Below are 11085 nucleotides of genomic sequence, written 5' to 3'. Positions count from 1 at the left end.
TTAGGTAAAATTCGGAGTTTCATTCGTTAAATTTAAAATTTTCTTCTGCCAAAAAATTTAATGTGGAAAGTCACTGTTCTGAAAGCCCTAGTTTCTCCCGTGTGAGGGTCATTGATGTGTGGGTTTTAAATATCAATCTAGATAAATTGGTGGGTGCGTATTCCTCCAAAACAGCAACGCTTCTCCTTCGTCCTTCGCCCGTTATACACCCAGTCAAAAAAAAAGAAAAAAAAGAAAGAAAGAAAGAAAGAATTTAACGCGCATACTCGCACGCACAAACTATGTTTTCATCACAACCTTTCGTTTCATATCAAGATAGGATCAAAGAAACTTAATTGCAGTTTTAACCAGCCAAAAAAAACCCCTTTACACATTTTAAAAATTTGCAAACTTCTTTTTGTTAATGAAGCAAAAGTGCTCCATGCTCACAAGGATGGGAGGGGCTGAGTCGTGGTGCAGTTTACACTGTTGAAATTTTCAAGGGCTTCAATCGTCTTTGTGAAGACCATGAAAATGCGCAGGTTGTTTCATAAGTTTAACTTTTCTGTTATTTTTCCGTTAATTGTTATTGTTTCGCTCTGAAATAATTGAAATCAGTTCTCTCGAACTTAGAAAGCTGACGTCCTGTTTCACAATACATCTTTTCACGCTTAGATTAAATTTCGGAACTGGAGAACTTTGAAAACTAATGACGCACAATCTTTCACTATTTACCTTATGTTTCGTTTATAATTTTTAAGCTGAAGAAGACATTGCTGCATTTTTGCTAACCACCTCCATCCCTGCATCCTTTCTTTACTTCATCGGTTATTTTAAATGGGTTCCCCCCCCCCCTGTCTTTCTTTATTTTTCTTTCTTTCTTGTTTGATTTTTTTTTTTTACTTATTTTTACTTTTAAATTTTAATCTTCTTTTTTCAACATGGCAATGCCGTGAAAGTGAAAATATTTTTACTTTTTATGCAGTTTTTTATTTTTGCGGGGGGGGGGGGACTTTACTTTCTCAACTTTACTGCTTAACCGAAGCCCCGATGTTTCTTTCCATAACGAGATTAATTGAATAAATACTTTTGCGAAATTTTAGCCTTTTGTTATACATTACAATGCTACATTACCGATACTTTTTTTTTTCGTTGTAGCAACAAAGAACGAACAATAACAAAAACGAATCCTACACAAATTCACAAGCACAAAACCAGTAGAGTTCATACCATCAAGAGCGATGGCGCGCCTCCTAAGCAACGGACCTCCCAAAATAGAGACTAAAACCCCCCTGAAAACGCATTTGAAATTTCAATTTGCATCTTCCCTTCGAAGACATCCTTGGAAAAATGGACTCCTTATTGCTTAAGATGCTTTTTTCAAAATATTTCCCTTCTTGCGATCATTAAGAGTCAACAGTACTTGTAGTTAGCTACTCCTCTTAGATTAAGTTTTCTACTATTTTCTTAGCTTTGTTAATTGCTCTAATTGTTCGTTGTGCATACAAAGCAGGTACTTGTATTTTTCTTCCTCACATAATTGAGGGAATTAGTTGAATAGCTGTTTCCTGATTTCGAACTGGAAAAAGAATTAGCGCCTGATTTTTTTTTTTTTTTTTTTTTTTTTTTTCAATGCTGTAAATTATTGGAACTAATCTTGGAAAATTCTGAATTTTTGATGTAGCGTAGTATTATTTCTTCTACCGTAGATTTTTTTTTTTTTTTCGAATTGACGTGTTTGAGCACACACATTTATTTATTTTATAACTGTCAAAATGAATTAGAGAGAGCAGAAGAAAATGTGGGGAAAATGCAGCTAGTTGGGGCCTTAGATCATTGAGACTCAATAGTGTAAGGTTGAGAAAGTCTAACCTGGCAGCATTGGGAAGTCCACGCAGATCCTAATCACAGCATTACGACCCCAACTGTAGACGGGAAAAGAAAAAAAAGGGGTAATTTCCATGAATACAAATTCTGATGGAAGCAGAAATGTATATCAAAGGCTTTTTTTTACAGCAGTATAAAGCAAATTATTTATCATTAATCATCAACTAATTAACTACCGCCCTTTACTGCAGGCAGGTAAAGGGCAGCAACTGCATTTTAAAAAATTTTTGGTTTCATTTCTGTTCTGCCTTAGCATTTATTGTACAAGATTGCTTATTTTCTTTTCGTTGAAAAAAAAAAAAAAAAACACACGAAAAAAACGTCTAATTTCAACATTTTTCTATTGGTAGCATTGAATGCAAAGCAAAACGCGTTTCTTCAAGTATCTCGAAAGCTCATTTCTACAGATACTGATGTTTACCCGCAGACGGAGAACAATATTTTAACAAAAAAAATAAAATAAAATAAATAAAATAAAAATTTATTTGAATTTTGACATCTGGAATTCAAATTATGTTTTTCGCAATCACGAGTATGTGTGTGTGGGTGTGTGTGTGTGTGTAGGCGTGTGTGTTTGTGTGTGTGTGTGTGTGTGTGAGGGGGTATGTGTGTTTGTGTGTGTAGGCAGTAGGCATGTCTGTTTCTGTCTGTGTGCAGGAATGAGTGCATGGGTAGTTGTGTGTGTATGTGTTTGTGTGTGTATGTGTAGGTGTCTGTATGTATGCGTATGTGTGTATGTGTTTGTGTGTGTAGGTGTATGTATGTGTGTGTGTGTGTAGGTGCGTGTATATATGCGTGTAAGTGTAGGATATTACGCAACCTGGAGACGGTGCTCGCTAGAGGAGCAGCATTATCAGGCCGGTCGACGGCGGTGCTGCAGAGGGGGGCGGGGGGAAAATAAAATCATAGGAATTCAAAACAGTCAAATGAGAACATTAAGCAGTGTGATTGCTCAAAAAAATGGTAGCTCTAAGTAGAAATATATAAAATCAATTGAAATGTTAATAAATTGGAAATTATACAATCGCGAGTATGTGCTTACTACTTTATTTTGTAGGTATTTCGTTTCTGACGCGTAGTAAGTTAAAAAGTGAAAACTTTACAAGGTTAATTATAGCGTAGTAGAATATAAGCAATAGAGAGTAAGATGATGCTAAAAAACGATTCTGCCATGTTTTGTGCCATTCTTTTATCTGAATTACAATCCTTTCCATCGAAATGAAATTCTGTTTTACTAAATATTTGTATAAATAATTTTTTCTTATACATAGGGGAAAGTAGCTGTCAATGGGCCGGTTCCATGACTAGACTGCGAAGATATTTCCCCCTCTAGATTTTTCTCACGCATGAAATCAGTTTAAGTCTCAAAACAGTCCAATGCAGAATCGTCAAGGAGCTTAAATCGATACATCATATTGTTAAACGTCCAAATAAGATTTCTACTGTTAACTTACTAATGATTGACATTTACATTTTGTTTTTACATGCTTTTGATATTACTGAACAACTAAATGGGAACATTGACTTCCAAGAGTGTTTTCAAGTACAATTCCTCATATTTATTCATCATGAATCGTCGGAGCAGTGACAACAATAAGAACATTCAAAATGGCACAGTTGCCATCATTGAACCGCTAGGTGTTTCTATGAATGAACCAGCTAGCAAAGTGGTTCATTCATGGAATCTTACAAATATCATTAAAGTTTCAGCTCAATTGTCTTTAGTAATTGATCGATCCTTTTAAATATGTGTGATAATGATGAAAAAATATTTAAAAAAAATAAGTTTTGGGAACTCCCTTCAGTTATTACATTTTCAACTTAAAAACTTGTGCAGTCGATTCAGTATTTGTTTAAAATAAATTTGAGTACAGTTTCAAGGGCGTTTGTTGTTCAAGAAAATATGCCAAAATAAGTAATGTAAAGCCAGAGGATAACTGAGGGCATGCAACGTGCTATAGCAAAATCCTTGTTGGCAGGTAAAATTTTTGTGGATCAAAATTTTTGAACTTGGATGAAACAGGACTCCCATTTGTTCAAAAGAGGCCCATGAAATTTTAGCTACGAAGAGTAAGTCACGTGTTAAAAAATATCAAGTGTTGAGCGAGGTGTGGTGAAAACAGCTGTGTTATGTGAATCCTGAGGGTTTTTTATGTTTCACCTGTGATAAAAAATAAGTTAAAAAAGAAAAATTCTCTTTTTGAATTATTTGTTATTATTTGTAACGTTTGTTTATCTCCTGTAACAACTATTTATACTTTACGGTTTGATTTTCTTATTTGATAATGTGGTTCATCGATGGAATCATCTCTATGGTCAATCCATAGCAACTGGTTCCCATGAATGGACCACACGCTAAATTATATATTTTAAATTTTTATTCTTTATTGAATACAGTTAACATAAAAGAGAATATTTTTATTAAAGGAGAAATATACTGAGTAAGTATTCCTATCGTCAATAGAAAGTTTGAGTCTGGGTACTACTTCCTAAAAAAGGTCAAAAATGTTATGCGGTTCATTGACGGCAACCTTCACCAATGTTTTCATGTAGAAATCTCTTTTTTAAACTATTTTTATCAATATACAAGTCAAAACTCCCTCCATGCTTTATTATTTTAACATAACATGTAAAATAACTTTAAGAAAAAATTGAAAACAACGTTATAAATGCTCAAACTAGCTAACTTTGTTGAATGACTTAAGATTCATAAGCTCACTTCGTTTCACATTGAAAACAGTGGTTCGACAGAGCTGCCACGCACAGTGGGGGCCAAAAGGCCAAAAAGCGCTTAAAAATGTTTTTGAACCTCTCTCGCTTGTTTGTTTACACAGGCATATAATTAGGGAGTTTTTTCGATTTGTTTGGGCTCAGGGTCCAAAATTCGCAGGTTTACGCAGCTAATTCCTTTTCAGGGTCTTTCTACAGCCCATTGATGACTAATTTATATTAATTTCTAAGAGGTCATTAGAGGACATTTTTTTATAGAGTGCTTTGAAAAAAGTAACCTTGAATTCCCAAGTTTTCGGTGCTGATCAAAACCGATTTTTTGTTTGAGAATTCGATTATTCCTTTTTTTGTCCTATTACTATCGTTGGACACGAGTGAAAGTAAATATACCCGCCTTTAATAAGAAAAAATATATATATAGACTTCTAAAGAGCAATTTTTTTAAATTACCGTGCTCATGGTTCATCAACTTTCTAAATGCTCTCTTTAGCTTTGAAGTGAACGAAGGGCTCTAAAATTTCAGTTCCGATTGCCTAAGAGGTAGGCCTGTGCAAATTTATTAATCCTCCATTGGTTGAATACAGGGGGAAAAAACCATTTATAAGCGCTTTTTGGCGTTTTCGCCTCACTGTGCCACGTCAGAGAACACGTGTGTTCATTTATTTTTATTTACTTATTTTTTGGAGGTTTGTTCATTTATAACGCCGTTTGCTTAACTTTTCCTTCTTTGCACAAATGTATTAATTTAGATCTTATTTCTAAGAATTTGAAGGATGAACACTATTTTCAGTTCTAGGAGAGAAAAAAAACATTGTGAGTCACATAGGGAAATGGGAAATTTCTAAACCACAATTCTCCGGGGGAGCTCTACAGACATGTTTTTGTATTAGGAAAACTCTTCAACAAATTGAGAATAATTCTAAAAATACTCTGATCAAATTTCTTTTTTATTTATTACTTAACTAGCCGCCTGCGGCGACCAGCTGGTTCGCCTTCTTACGCCATTTGCCTTTCTATGCAAGCAGCCACCTACGGCGGCTGTTTGGCTAACTTGTCATTGACCTTTTTACTTCAAGTTTGCCGCCTTCGGCGGCTGTTTGTGTAAATTTGGCAGCAGTATTAATCCATTTTTATCTTTTTTGTGCCATTCACATTTTTACGCCAAGATTGCCGCCTTAGACGGCTATCTACCTTTACGATCTATCTCTAAATTTTCTTATCCATCTCTATTTATTTTAACCTCCCCGTCCAATTCCTAATAAAAACAAAGATCACTCAAAAAACCGCTTTTTTTAAATTTAAGTGGAACAAAAAAAAAAAGTTGTTTCCAAAATTCCTTGTAGTGTGCAAAAAGTAGCGTTTGACAAAGAAAAAAAAAATCTCGCGGTTTTTATTGATTTAAATGGGCAAAACTGTGAAATGTAACGTAATATAGATACAGCAAATCGTCCAGTTTGGGGGGGGGGTGGAAAAAGAAATAAATGCAATCCCTAAATAAAACAAAAAAAGGAAAGAAAAAAAGGAAGCGTTGCCGGAAAAACACGTGGTCATCACGTCATAAAATGTAGAAGTAAGCTATATAGTAAAAAAAAAAAGATTAACATTGTTTGCGATTAAGATTCCATCGTAAATATAGAATCGAAATCCAAGTAGTGACGTCAGAGGCATAAAAAATTGAAGAACGCTTTTTTCGACCGATGCGTGGAAAGACATGATGTGTTCAGCATTAAAAAAATTGTAAAAAAAAAAGAAATCTATTGCGTATTTTTAAGAACTTTTTTTCTTTTGAAGAGGGCGAAATGTTTTAACTATTACCAACTTAAATTTTCGAAATGAGGCTTTGATACTTCTCGCAGGATGATATTAGAAAAAAATAAAACCCAGGAAAAAATGCAAATTAAAATTGCTCTATCTCCAAACTTTTTTCATTCATCATATTTAGAATTAAATTTCCTACACTATAGTACAAAAAAATATTTGTGTGGTGCGATTGGTTCGGGGTCTGTGAGGTAAAAACTACTAAAAAGTGCAAAAAAAAAAAAAAAAACACATAAAACATTAAATAACTTTTTCTAATTAAAATATCAAAAATCGAAGCCCAAGGTGCATATTTTCGGCAAAAACTGCACCTGTATACCAAATTTCATCTTTCTAGGCCTTACCGTTTTCCCGGGAAGCGCGCCACACACACACACACAAACATCTTATTTTATTATATGTATAGATGTGCTTCTGAGCTTACTATTTATCCATTTTCAGAAGAAAAAAAAAACAATATCATATTAAAGCTGCTTTTTACTGTATGTAAATTTACTGTAAAATGTATTTTTATTTACTGTAAAAAATAAATATATAAATGAATAAAAATAAACATAGGCATTGGTTACTTAGCCACAGGAGTAAAATACTTATGCCGGAATTTGGTTAAGCAATACGGAAGAAGATAAACTTTAAAAAGTGATAGGTAATCTATGAATGAACAGAGTTCAGGAAAAAGTTCAAATAAACTGACTTTTTTTTAAATTTAATTTGCAATTTTCTGATCATGTTAAAAGTGTTACTTGGATACTAATAATGAAAATTAAATTATTTTTAAACGAAATAAGATAATTTGTCATAATTTTACTCCCTAAACATGTATAATAAACTCAAGTATTAAGTTTAGTTTTATTTATTTAAAAAATAATTTTGGGATGCACCCCTTTTTTATTTGAAACATGACCGTCCTGAGAATTTTCCAACCCTCTCCCCTGCTTGGCCAACTGTTGTTGTTGTTCTACTGTCCATGGATTGCACTATGAACGAATGAAGAGCCATTGACTCGTTCTAAATTAAACAATAACTTGCTCAAGCATCGAGAGATGTCACCACTGGTTATCTCCACTTCTATAATTTACACACGAGCTGAATGGGAAGAAACTTTTCTCCATTCATCCTGTGTTAATGGTAACTTCCCAACAAATTTGTACTCGGTACTGTCAAGGTAGATCGAATGTGAATCTAATATACATTTCGTCACAATACATTTTCAAAGATAGTGCTCAGTAATAAAACTTTGTATACTTTTTCTCTCAATGCTGTCTTTTTTTTTTTTTTTTGGTTTATGTTTGACTAATTTTGATGTCATATAAGATATAAATAGCTTCCGTTGCTTAAATTGTATTAGTTATATGCATAAAAAAAATTTCCTCTTGCTTCAGTGATGTCAGTATCCAAAACTTGTTATATTCGTGGTGCAATATATGAATACTTATTAACGATTATTCATTAAATTACATGTGCATTAGTTAGTAGTAAGAATAAGAGTAAATATATTTTTCGAAAGAAAGCGGGTTATACTTTGCCAAAATCGGTAACTTAAACTTTTGCAACAGTTAGAAATGTTTGGCTTTAATCCAGGCATTTTCCCGGATATTACTCTGTAAAACAAATGAGAACTTAAACCAGTTGAGTTATAACACATTTCTTTATTTCTATATACAAAAAATATATATCATTATAATTTGCACGCATTTGAACATTTTGATTTCGTGGTCGTTCTTGCTCAGTTTTGACCATTTCTTGAGACATAGCCAAAAAAGTATTCCATTCCGGTTGTTGGATTAATTAAGTATCAAAGGGCAATTAGCAACATAAATGCAATTAAATTGCATTCATTAAATATTGAGAGTGAAACATTGTACTAGTAACCTCTCTTTTTTTATGCTTCAACTAATACTGCAATTTAAATTAATTTTCTTTTCTTTTCTTGTTTCTTTTATGATAAATTATTAAGTCCTCAAGTGTACATATTTTTAGATGTGAAAAATGATAATAGTAAAATCGACGCCTCAAAGCAACAGTAGGATATCTTACTCTTGTTTTCAGGCTTAGATATCTTACTCTTGCTTTGAGTTGACGATATAGAAAAACTTTTTTTTTCTATCTCTTTTGATAGATCACATACGGGATAGCTCCATAAAATTTGTGTTTAATCTTGAAAAAATGAAATGAAGAAATCATTTTCTTTTCTAGTTGAAAAAGGGATCAGAAAAGAATGATAGGAATTTAGTAGCTTAAATTCTTTCAGAAAAATGTTTGTGAAATAGTTAGTTTTTTGAAAATATTTCAAAGTCTACTGATGAAAGTGGGATTGAAACAAATAATTAATCAAATACGTCTATAAGTAACACAGTTCTGATACGATACTTCTTCCTAATTTAAATATTTCGAGTACTTATTTTACTTTACCTTGACTCGTTAAACATTTTTAGTGAAATTTATAACAATTCCAAAGCAAAAGACGTTCATATTAATGCTTAACCATTAAAATAATGTATTTTGAGGAAACGTTTATAAATAAGATTAAAAATATCAAAAATTGAATTATCTATAGTTAGCTTACATTTCATTCCACTTTTGTATACGTTCCTTAATTAATCCAACAACTTTCGAATACTAAGATTTTACAAATAATTAATGGAGCAATATGCTCATATAAAACACAATAAGTTCTAACTAAAATATGGCAAACATAAAATGAAAGACATCATTCTGACGTATTCTCTCCAATCAATCGGAAAGCATCAAAATTAAGGATGACAAGCAGAGAAATCACGGGCATCGGCATTCCGATTTTTCAGAGGGAAACATAAATAATGGAATCAGGAGACGCAGGATGTATTGAGGGGGGGGGGTGAGAAGATTCCACAGCTAGTTGGTATATTTTTACTTTGTATTGTATATTATTTAATTTGAGTTATTATTATTATTATTTTGCTTCAAATTTAGGTTTTAAAAAAAAGTTTTTTTAAATAGTTATTTAGAGTAATTTTGATACACAATTTCTCTGCTGTTAGAAGTCTCAATACTGTTTAAATGGTATAATTGTGTTTCTTGTCACAAAATTATGTAAAAACTCCTAAAGTATTGTGTAGTTACCAAATATGAAGAAATAATCATTCTAAAAACTAAAAATAAAGAAATAATAATTATAATGATTCAACATTTAAAAATTTATAAACTGAATCATTAGCTTGATTCGGAGTTTTTCCGACACTTAGGGTACTTTGAACATTTTTATTACATTTTTAAAATGCAAATTAAATTGAAATTTGCTTGGAAATTTAATTTCTCAACCAGAGCCAATTCCCCCTCTGAAAATTCATATCCGACGCCGATGAATAATATGCATACAAAGAACATAGCTCTATAAACATCAACACAATAGTTTTGAATGTTATATATATATGCTTGTTGAATATTCACTCGTTTTAACAATGATCGTGCAACGATTGGTACATAAGTGGCACAGCAAATCTACAACGGCTAAGTTGTACCAGCAGATGAGGTATGACGATATATTACAATGTTGTAGTTGTATTTGTAAAAGCAAATGAGGTATGAAAATATATTACAGTGGTGCAGTTTTACAAGCAGCTGAGGTATGATAATACATATGATTTCAGTGATCGAAGCAAATTGTCAAAAACTTGAGAAGCTTTGGAAAAAAATTTAAGTAAGCTTATGTGGAATAAGGTATTGCAGAAATTTTAATTATTATGATTACTAATCATTATCTATTTATTTATTTTAGAATGTGAGGCATGTTAAATTTTTTAACAGTTAGAAAACAATAATATTCATCATAGATTATTTTTAATGCAATTAATATAAATTAATCCTCAAAAATATAAAGTTAATATCTTCCACAGTCTTCAAAGCATTTGTACTCTTTTTACTTTTACAATATTTAAACATGTATTTTTAAACTTATATATTTTTATACTTTAAGACGTTATTTCCTTACAAGTTAATAAAGTTTTAAGAATGGCATTGCTCTCTTTTGTTTCTGAAGAAGATTTACTTTGAAGCAAGGTTTGAATTAAGGGGTCGTTAATTGTATTTTGCTAATAAAAAACTTAATTTAACGACAACAATTTCACACCCAGTCCTCATTTTCGAGCCCTAACTTTTTACAAAAGGAATTAATTTGACAATCTTAGTTGTAAACTCAATGGTAATTTTTTGCTAAGTTTATATATTAAGGCTGTAAGAGTTTGCGATTGCAAATACATAACATTTTTCCTTGAACTTTTTTATTTTAAAATTACGCTTTGGCGGAACATTTTGGCAATTTTCAAAAAAAAAAAAAAAATAGCTAGATGCTACTTACGGTAGCTTTTATATATTAATTTCGAATCCTGGTTTAAATACATGTCCAAAATACGCATTCAAGTTTTAGATTCATTTACTTTAAATGCAAATTCTCTAACTATTTTAGGGAGAAAAAACAAGCTAACACAAAAATTTTTATTTTGTTTTCATTATAAATGTACAAAATGCAATTCTTAAATATATATATATATATATAAACATTCATATTTTTGCTTTTTGTGTGTTTTGTTTTGATGTTCAATTAGATAAGAGTGTTTCGGAGGAATAACCAAAATTGCAGTACTATACATGAAAAAAAAAAGATGATATTATATTAAAAACAATTAAAATGTG

Source organism: Uloborus diversus, chromosome 4, assembly GCF_026930045.1.
Source record: "Uloborus diversus isolate 005 chromosome 4, Udiv.v.3.1, whole genome shotgun sequence".
In the NCBI taxonomy this organism is placed as follows: Eukaryota; Metazoa; Arthropoda; class Arachnida; order Araneae; family Uloboridae; genus Uloborus; species Uloborus diversus.
This window is presented reverse-complemented; position numbering follows the sequence as displayed.